This window comes from Montipora foliosa, chromosome 8 (genome assembly GCF_036669935.1).
Source record: "Montipora foliosa isolate CH-2021 chromosome 8, ASM3666993v2, whole genome shotgun sequence".
NCBI lineage: Eukaryota > Metazoa > Cnidaria > Anthozoa > Scleractinia > Acroporidae > Montipora > Montipora foliosa.
In genome coordinates this window covers 26,792,374-26,802,373 of record NC_090876.1, presented here as the reverse complement: position 1 = coordinate 26,802,373, position 10,000 = coordinate 26,792,374, and the positions used below count along the sequence as shown (strand labels likewise).

At 41.2% G+C, this 10,000-nt stretch overlaps 1 long non-coding RNA gene across 1 annotated transcript in view; it reads right to left on the bottom strand.

The window, feature by feature from the left end:
• Positions 1-8,115: 8,115 nt before the first annotated feature.
• The window catches only part of LOC138012652 (uncharacterized), a 13,220-nt gene continuing 11,335 nt past the window's right edge, over positions 8,116-10,000 (bottom strand). Inside the window, exon 3 of the long non-coding RNA XR_011125064.1 lies at positions 8,116-8,271. This is a non-coding gene — a long non-coding RNA (uncharacterized lncRNA). The remainder of the gene's footprint in view (positions 8,272-10,000) is intronic.

Here is a 10,000-nt window from a genome sequence, read left to right as displayed (position 1 = left end):
CTGAAGACTGGCCTGAGTGAGCCATGGCTGGTTAAAACTTGCTAAACGGTGGTTGTGTGTTTGATAAATGAAATCCATCACTTGGCTGGATATCATACAGAGTTAAGGAACGGGTCTTGCAAACCTTGGCAGCACATCAGAATATCTACAAGGATATGCAAATTTTTTAAGAAAAATACAGAGAGCTTCGATCCCATCGACAACAACACTCTTATAGCACCTTATCTGATCCGGAATCTGCATCACTTCGGCAAGAAGGTAGACATCCCTCTTGTAGAATCTGAATTCTGACTTGCATTCATCGTCAGTTAAAAGATCAAAGTCAAACTGGTCATAGCTCCAATACGGTAGCTCAAGGTTGTTTGACTTGTTTAGATCATACAACAACAAAAATTCTTCTTCGCTGATCAAATTATCGTTGTGAGCAAACAGCAACATATCTCTGATTTCTGTTAAAGAGGGCATACCGTATAAATCATTCACTGATCAGAAATCCAGGTTTTAAACTCAATAGTTTTACAAATAAAACTTAACAGGCCGGTAGTCCAGTAAACACAGACAACTGTAAACCGAGAATATTTATTGTGTTTTGCATTTCCCGCCAAAAGCACGCAGCGCCGTCCTGAAAACCATTATTGCGTAACGTAACTTGAAAGTCGACAGAAGGAGGTTGTCGTCCCACTTCCTTTCGGTTGTGTAAAGTCTCTAATTTCATGCCCGGTGATTGATGACTGTCACACTTTCGTCGGAGTTGAAAAGATGTTAGAGATTCCCCCTTTTAGTAACTCCCCCTTTTGGAGAATCCCCATCTTAATAATTCCCCCTTTAAGTAATTCGCCCTTTTAGCGTTTCCCTATTTTAGTAATTCGCCCTTTTAGAGATTTACAATTTTAATAATTCGCCCTTTAAGCGATTTCCTTTATTAGCAATTCCCCCTTTTAGAGTAACTCCCCCTTCTAGAGATTCCCTATTTTAGTGATTCCCCAATCCCCCTCAACTCTATTAACCCACACATACAATTTACTAGTGAGGTTGAAAGCGACAACGGTCTCTCCTTTTTAGACACTACGACAGTTAGAGCAAATGGTCGCATACAGGTCAACGTGTACCGAAAGCCGACACACACTAATAAATATCTTTATTTCTACTAGAGCAGTAGTTAATACACTCCTTGATAGAGCGGAAAAAATCCCGTCAACAAATAGAGGGAAACGCAAAGAAAAGCAACATGTTATGAAAGTATTGATGAACAACAACTATCCCTTGCAATTTATCAAGAAATGTGACTCCGCACGCAAAGCAAGGCATCGCGACTCCAACACCAACAACACTACAAATGAAGTAACAACACCATTTGTTGTCCTACCCTACGTGAAAGGCGTAACAGAAAGAGTGTCGAGAGTGCTACGCAACAACGGAGTCAAAGTTGGTTTTAAACCACTCAGCACTTTATTTCAAGACCAAAGGACAAACCAACCCTGTTTCAGTCTCGATGTATTGTATACAAAGTAAACTGCCTTAATTGCGATTTCGCATATTATGGCCAAACGGATAGAGCTCTTGCCACAAGGCTTAGTGAACATAGAAGAGCTGTCCGTGTTTGCGATGGCAATTCTAAAATTGCGCAACACGCGAACCAATTTGGCCATAATATTGACTTTGACCACGCCACTATAGTTGACAAGGCAGTTGACTATCACAAGAGACTTTTCCTGGAGGCTTGGCATTCAAAGAGAGACCAGAATGCGGGAAATGAACATATAGAAATTTCTGACATTTATGTTTTGCATAATGTTCTTCGTCTCGCTCAGACATCACGTGTACTCAGGCTTTTAGTCACGCACATACGCAAATATGAACCGTTGAAAGAAGCTGTCGCTTTTTTGTCAAATTCAAACCGAGGATGACCGAAGGTTTTCGGTCGAAACGTCTTTGCCAAGTTTTTTGAGAACGTCGTTTGACGTTCAAATAAGTAAGTGTCCAACATTTCTTATAGTCATTATGCAAATTCGGCATATTTCGTTTAATTAATTCCTGTCATCGTTTAATATGAACACTTCTCCCATATCATACTTCAATCCACGAATGCAAATTAGTTAATACAACACAACACGATGAATCCTCAAAGGCAAAAAATCTCACAAAAACCTTCTCCAGCCAAAAACTTGATTGAAACAAAACGTATTTGCTATTACAGGCAGGCAAAAAAACCTTGCTATATCATTCCGTGAGTGCAGACAAGCAACACACTCTACTAACTATGCAGGGGCACCCAACAAATCTGCTCCTCACATTATCTGTTCCCCAGAGGGATCTTGCTGGCTGGCAAAAATACAGGTGTTTCGATGAGCTGGCTGGGAAATTTTGTTATTGATAGAGGTTTTGCCTGGGTATTACTGACTTTTTCTAGCATTTCAACCCGAGCTGGCTGTAGAAACTCTGAAGACTGAGGACGACTAAAAAAAAAAACCCCCTTCCTTCTCCCAGAGAGTAGTCACAAACATACGACGGCTGGTCAGAGTGAATGCGCTTGCGGAAAAAACCTGTTTTGTCCCGGTTTTGTCGCTTTTGTTCGGTCGTTTTGGATCGAGGGATTTGAAAGCGCGCGGGAATTCCTGGCTGGAAAATAAATCTGATCAGCTGGCTGGGAAACCAACCAGTTTTATCTAGCTGGCTGGGAAATTTCTTGTGTGTCTTGCTGGGAAAAAGGAACAGATAATGTTTTCCCAGCAACACTGAAAAACACTTGAAAATGCCTTAATAACATTTATTTTCCTCAACTGGGGTATAATAATACATTTTACAACAAACTGGTCGTTGGGTGCCCCTGACTATGCTCTAAAGTATACACAACTAAATAAATTTCTCACCGGATTTCAGGATAAAACCCCTTTCTGAAGAACCTTTTCCTTGATGAAGCAAAAAATGGGCAATGAGATTTCTTTCGAATAATTCTCGATCACTAACAAGAATTAGTCAAATTTCCAATTGTTTTTTTACCTGAAGACTCTGCAGAGTGGGAGGCTTCATGCTACGGAAACCGGGGATAAGCGCCGGCCTGATGAGCCTTCTGGGCTCGTAAGCAGTAACTTTTTGACTGACTCTGCAGAGTTGAGTGCAAATAAATAAAATTATAAATGTCCAGACAACAGCGATCCGACATCCACTCAAGGTGTTCCATTTCAGTTTGTCAAACCCATATCCCACCAGAAAAGGTTACCAGAGTTATATAATCACACTGAAACGATTATAAAATATTTTGTAACTAATCTAAATAATCACAAAACACAGAATAGGAGCGGGCATCTTGTTTATTGATGCGCCGAGCGTAAAGCGTTACAAAAAACAGCATTACATTTTTACAAACTCAGAGAAAATTAACAGTAAATAAAATAAAAAACTAGGGTTGAAAGAGATACCTCGAATGGCTCTTGCATAACTTAACAAACCTTAAATAGTGTACTAGCCCCTTGAGACACCTACAAGCACGCTAAAAATACTTCAGCAGTATTATGCAACCTAATATACATACTCTTGTGAAACTAACAAAACGTTACAAAATATATTTATATTCTAATCACGCTGAAACGATTATAAAATATTTTGTAACTAATCTAAATAATCCCAAAACACAGAATAGGAGCGGGCATCTCTTTTATTGATGCCCGCGTTCGAAAATAAAGAAAGAGATATGGCAAACTAAATATGTAAACTTCTAGACACTAAGAGAAGAGAATCTAGTTTGTCCTTAATATAACCGTCTTTAGCTTGATCCGTTTTCCGCCTTCCATGATGCTTAAAAAGCCGATCGCTAACGCATGCGTTAGCGGCCGCGGATGCACCCCCCGCCCTTAAACTATGTAAACCAAATAAATTCTTCGGATAACCTAATTCAACAAACGCTTGTAAAACAATTTCTCTCGTTCTAGAGTAACTCACACCCGTACTACGCAAACTATAAGTAGAGGTAGCCTTATGAAAATACAAAGAGCGAAAAAAGGGTAACGAAGACGACAAATCTAAATTAGCAGCAGAAACGTATCTGCGAAGCAGATTGAAAGGGCAAGAAACGTATACCTTGTTTTTGCCAACAAGACGTAGGCACCATCCCTATAAACATCCGTTTACTTTTGTAAACATAAACCCTAACCTTAACCCTAAACCTGACAAAAGAATCGCAAAAATTAACATCGCAACATCTTAGGCTAGCTAACTCATTATAGCGGAGAATAGCGGTATACGGCGGTTACGCAAATGGTTACTAAACGAAGATCAGTAAGATTAGCATTAGGACCTGCAAACCTATTACAAATATTTAGAATCAAACGGGTTCTTTTTTAGAAACAGGTTTCGCAAGACCTCTTTTGGCTGCCTCGAGCACGTTCTTAACCAATTTGGAATCGCAGGGACTTTGAAAACTATACAAATTATGCGCCCAATTAATACCGTTAGGTAGCAAGCAGACTCAAGGGAAGAATAAGGGGAACCACCCTGAATCAGGGACTTTAAATAAAGAGAAACTGATATCTCGTCCAATGGCAGGCAAACGACCTCGTTGTAAGGTGAAGACCATTTCCTGAATTTCTGAAAAGCTCTTGAGTAACGCTCCGTCGTCAAAAGAGCCTTCGCTTCAATGGTGCGCAAGGGAAGATCGGCTGCTAACTTACGAAGCTCTGGATCCTTTAGATGAGCAATCTTCGAAGCAAACGCACGTCCACCTTGTAGAAACATAAACATAATAAGAAAAGAAAAATAATTATGAGCAAACGAGTGAGCAAGTTCAGTGAAAATAAGAAGCCTCGATAATGGAAAAAAGCCAACCAGCCAAAAACGGCTTACATACAGACTGCCAGTGGCGTAAAAACGGACAATATTCATGTACTGGCAAAAAACTAGTGCGTTCGTCGTAAACTGGCCCAGTGGCCCAGTGGTCCAGCGGCCTACAACTCCACAGCAACCTATACTGATTCCCGTACAGCACCGTCGAGCAAAAGAAAAAGCACTGGGATACTAAAATTCTCTGATCCAAAAAGGGAACTCTTGTTCCCCCCATGGAGAAAAACATCCTTACCATTCTCAACGTAGAGATAATCTGCAACAAATGACTTGAAAACCGCGTTCCATCAAAAGGGGCCAGTAATGGGCTGACGGCCAATAAGGAACTACCAAAATTCCCCGACAACGACACAAATAGACATGAAGGGTGACCTTCTTAACTAGCGAAACAGGTGGCACAAGCCAACATGTTTCGCCGACCCAACTAAAGGCGAGTGAATCGACACCCAAGGAATCTGGATTAAAGTACTTGGAATAGAACCTGGGAATCTTGTGATTTTTGAAGCTAGCAAAACAGTCTACTGAGCAGGGGTCCCAAACAGAGGTAACAGCATGAAAATAGCAATCCTTGACTGTCCAGTCATCATAATCAACAATCTTACTCACATAATTACATAATCTGCCCTCTCATTCTGAGTACGAGGTATCCACTCAACTTCAATGTCAATGTTATTATCTTTGGCGGTCTGAAATATGTCGAGCGCCAAGATATGCAAGTGCTCCTTCATACTACCGGAATGAACAATCGAAGGAACTGCTTGGTTGTCAGTAAACCACTTAGCATCGCAGCCTGAGAGAAGGTGTGCAAAACTTTTCAGAGCAAAACTGACGCAGTGAAGTTCTCTCCAGGTAGAGCTCTGGTTCATCTGTAATGAATCTCAGTTAATATGCGAGACAGGCGTATCATCAATTGCAATAAAGGCAGCACAGCCAGTAGCACTACCATCTGAATAGACAATGCGAGATGGCTTACGAACAGTATTGAGAAACGACCTAGAATTCATGTTAGAAACGATATTCTTCCAAAACTGTAACTCTTCGCGAGCACATGGGTCTAATTCGACACAGGAATCCCACCCTTGCCTGGGATCGAGAGCCCTTTGTAGGCTTTTGGTCATCAGCTTACACACGTTGCCAAAAACAAGCATATTAGAAATATTACTTCCGGTGACAGAGGCCAGTTGCCTGGCTGGAAATCTACTGTGAAGGAGCACAATGTCAATACTCGCTAGTAGCCGGTCGATTTTTTCCTCAGGAATAGATAACAAATTAAGCTTTAAATCCCATTGATAGCCCAACCATCTGAGACACTGAACTGGGACCCATATGCTTTTAACACTATTAGCTACAAAGCCCGCTTGGGACAAATCTGATTTCACAGCCATAGACTGGGAATAACAGTCAGGAAATGTTGGACATATGCCTGGGCCATCATCCAAATAAACAACAATTCGAATAGCCTGGAGACGCTAATAACGTATTAAGGACCTCAGAACTTTTGTAAAAATATAAGGCCCGGTGGAAATGCCGAATGACAAAACAGTAAATTTATAAAATCGAATAACCCATCCTTAGACCAGGAAAAGCCTAAAAACTCTTGGTCTCGGGGACAAATGTCAATATGATGATAACCAGATTTGATATCAAAGGAAAATAGCCAATTCTGAGAACAACTGACAAGGAATAAAGCATGGTTTTCGCGTCCTCGAATTTAATCTTGGATTTCATAAGAAATTGATTCGGATATCGTAAGTCTAATATGAGCCTTTTCTTACCACTAGCCTGAATGGAAACGGATAGGGGTTAACCACAGTAGGGGCACACCCACATTCAACCACTGAGCCTGCTATAAGGAGATCAGAAATAGCTTGTTCCACAAATTCACTATGCTGAATGGCAGATCGATTATTGCCAAAGCTCGCTGCGGGTGGAGTGTAAATAAAAGGGATCTTATACCCATATACAATAGTATCGCGAATAAACCGAATAGCGCCTATATCCTCCCAAAAGGCTACATTGCGCTTAAGACTACCTTTAACTTTAACGATAGGAACTCCCTCCTGATTTTCCGGACTTATTACATCACTAGATAAATCAGGCGCATCAATAGAGTTCTCGACAAGTTCCACTGGGTCAAAGTCATTTAAACATGTAACCAAATTCAGTAAATTATACTCATCTTTCCCTAATCTCTGTAATGCAACTTTGTGTTCGTCGTCAGTTTGCGGCCTTGCTGCTTGAAGGGACTGCAACGGTTCCTCTAAGGCGACTGGGGCAGGAAGTTGAATTTGCCCAATGACCTTTCTGTCCGTAACTGAAGCACTTGTCCGAAGGTTGAGATCGACGCTCGCGAAAGGACTGCCCACGAAAAGGCTGCTGATTAACAGGAAAAGTATTGGAAGGCCCAGCAGAAGAAACTTCACTCGATGGCTGACGGGTACTTGTATAGCTAGAAACGGGCAGACGATGTCCTACGCTTCTTCTCACGGATCTTGGCCAATGCCCACGTCTTTCGGCTGTACGGAGCCTCTTTTCATCTTCAGAATCTTCCGCTAAATCATCCGATCCGTACTCTTCAACGGCTGTCCAGCCCGCGGGACTATTATCAGCGAAGCGAATAAGCTTGTTTCGTTTTGTGATAAGTGTCTTCACCGATTCAAGTTCGGAAATCGCTGCTGAAAGGTTTCCTTTTGAGATGCTCTTAATGGCACCGTCCACTATGTCGTGCAAAGAGATGTTAAGTTCGTACTGTACTTTGTAGAGGAATTTGAAGCTTTTGATTCGGTTTTCAGCTTCTTAAGCTGTGATTTTGTCGCAGCTTCTTTGTCCTCGAGATCGCGCTTAAAGGCGGCGAACTTTTGATCAAATTTGACGTCCAAAAGTTGGGAAAATAACCGCACAAAGTTTCAGCGTTTGATAAGGACTTATCCGAGGAAGGAGCACTCGGTTGAGCAGAGTCTCCGGCGTTGTTAGTTTCCAAAGACGCGTGAGGGACGCTCGCTGTTTCAGAATCTGACATGGCTTAAAAAACTAGGGTTGAAAGACTGAGATGCCTCGAATGGCTCTTGCATAACTTAACAAACCTTAAATAGTGTACTATCCCCTTGAGACACCTACAAGCACGCTAGAAATACTTCAGCAGTATTATGCAACCTGTGAAACTAACAAAATGTTAGTTACAAAATATATTTTCAGTGTTGTACACAAAACCACATTACTAAAATATTAGAAGTACAGCTCACCTGGATATTAGACAGCGAAAGGTGATTACTCGTCGCTTTTAAGATTGCAGGTATTTATCTTTCACCGCCTATCTTTTTTATCCAGTTGACGTTCCATTCTTGAGGTCCATAAGGGTATATTTTTGCGACGCCATCGCAGGTTAATACTGTGTCCACTGGACAAAATCTAGGCATTTCTACTACCCCCTGAAACCTACAAAAATACGTGCAGAAGACTCTACGCACAAAGACAAAAAAAATGAAAAACACTTTCTCAATAGTGACGAAGGACAGTGGGATAAACGCTGGCTACACAAAAGTTTCCCACCAAGAAAATTCGCCCATCCGCGCCTCAAAGCTACATTCGCGAGACTCGCCTTTCTTAGTCTCCCATCCCCCTCCCCCAGAGTCTGTACGGTCGAACGGACGTAAGCTCAATCAATCACGTGACAACCAAAAGAAAAAAGAAAAAATGCTCGTCGTTTAACGGTTGAGCAACTGGGTGCGTGAGCGGAATTACTATGCCATGCTTCCAAACACGTTTGAGACATGGCACAATAATTTTGAACTCATATGGCAATCACAATTTTTTTAAAACAATTTTGAAGGACAGTTTGGAATTTCAGTGATAAAGGTGTCTTCCCCGGTCACCCATGCGACAAGTCCTCATTAAATTCCATTACACATCTACGCGTCGTATGGGCATCTTCGGACTTGATGGGGGAGAGGGGGGCCCGGGGGGGGGGGGGGGTGGTAACTTTCTTGCCCGGAAAAAATTACGCAATGCCCGAAAGCGTGAGAGTTGAAATCGGGATGCAAACGCAGACGTTCACCATTTTCGCATGTAATGAAACTGATATTATTGGAAAAGTTTTTAAATTGAAAGCTTGCATACTAATAACAGGTTGACGATAAGGGCGTTTCCTTTTTCGTCTCTCAGGCCCTTGATCCGTCATCTATCCCGTCTGGAAATGGGGAGCAATGTGTAATTATAATCGAATCTTTCATCTGATCAAATGATATGTTACAGTATAGAACATTTTAAGAGTACTGTGTGATATTCCCTTTCTGATAAAATCGCTTAATTATGAATGAATTTCGTTAATCGATGTCACGCTATTCCGATTTTTCTCATTCAAACAAAAAAAATGTTGATATTGCGTGACATCAGTGACAACTAAAAAACGGGTCCATTGAAAACCGGGTATTCCGCTTTTCAGCATGTTGAAGTACAGTACGTGAACATCGAACAAAATCAGCAAAACTACACCGATGAATAAATATTAATGATGATGAAGATAATGTCTGCTAAATGCAGTACTTAACACAAAAATAGGAATGAAAAATATTCAGTTCCGGGAGTCTTTACCAGATACCACATATCATTTCACTTAAGGACAATAAAGGCTATGTGATACTTTAATACTGAGATTTACCGATAGAATCGGGTAGGTACTTGGTGTATTTTGTCATTTAGTGGTTATCTATTGCACAAAATTATCTAAACACGGTAAAACCTTCAGGGTTAGGATTAGGGTTAGGATTAGGGTTAGCGTTAGGGTTAGGTTAGGGTAATTGTACAATTACTGAACGTTTTATACCTTGTTTAAAAAAATTGAAACAATAGAAAAAGAGACACCAAGTACCTACCTGGAATCGATCGAATAGAATAAACAGATTACTTAGGCTACATTCACACAGTACCGGACGAATTTTCGACCGGTTGAAAAATTGACCGTTTACTCTGTTCGCACGGAACCGTGCAATACTTTTGCTCTGTTCACACGGAATTTACGTACCGGATGAAATTTTAACGTTTGTCTTTGGACTTACAAGCTTCTCATGCGCAGAGGGCTATTTCCAAGATCCAAAATGGCGCCAAAAAGGAGAAAGGTTGACGACAGCGGCAATGAGGCCAAAGATACGACACCTGAAAGCACTGA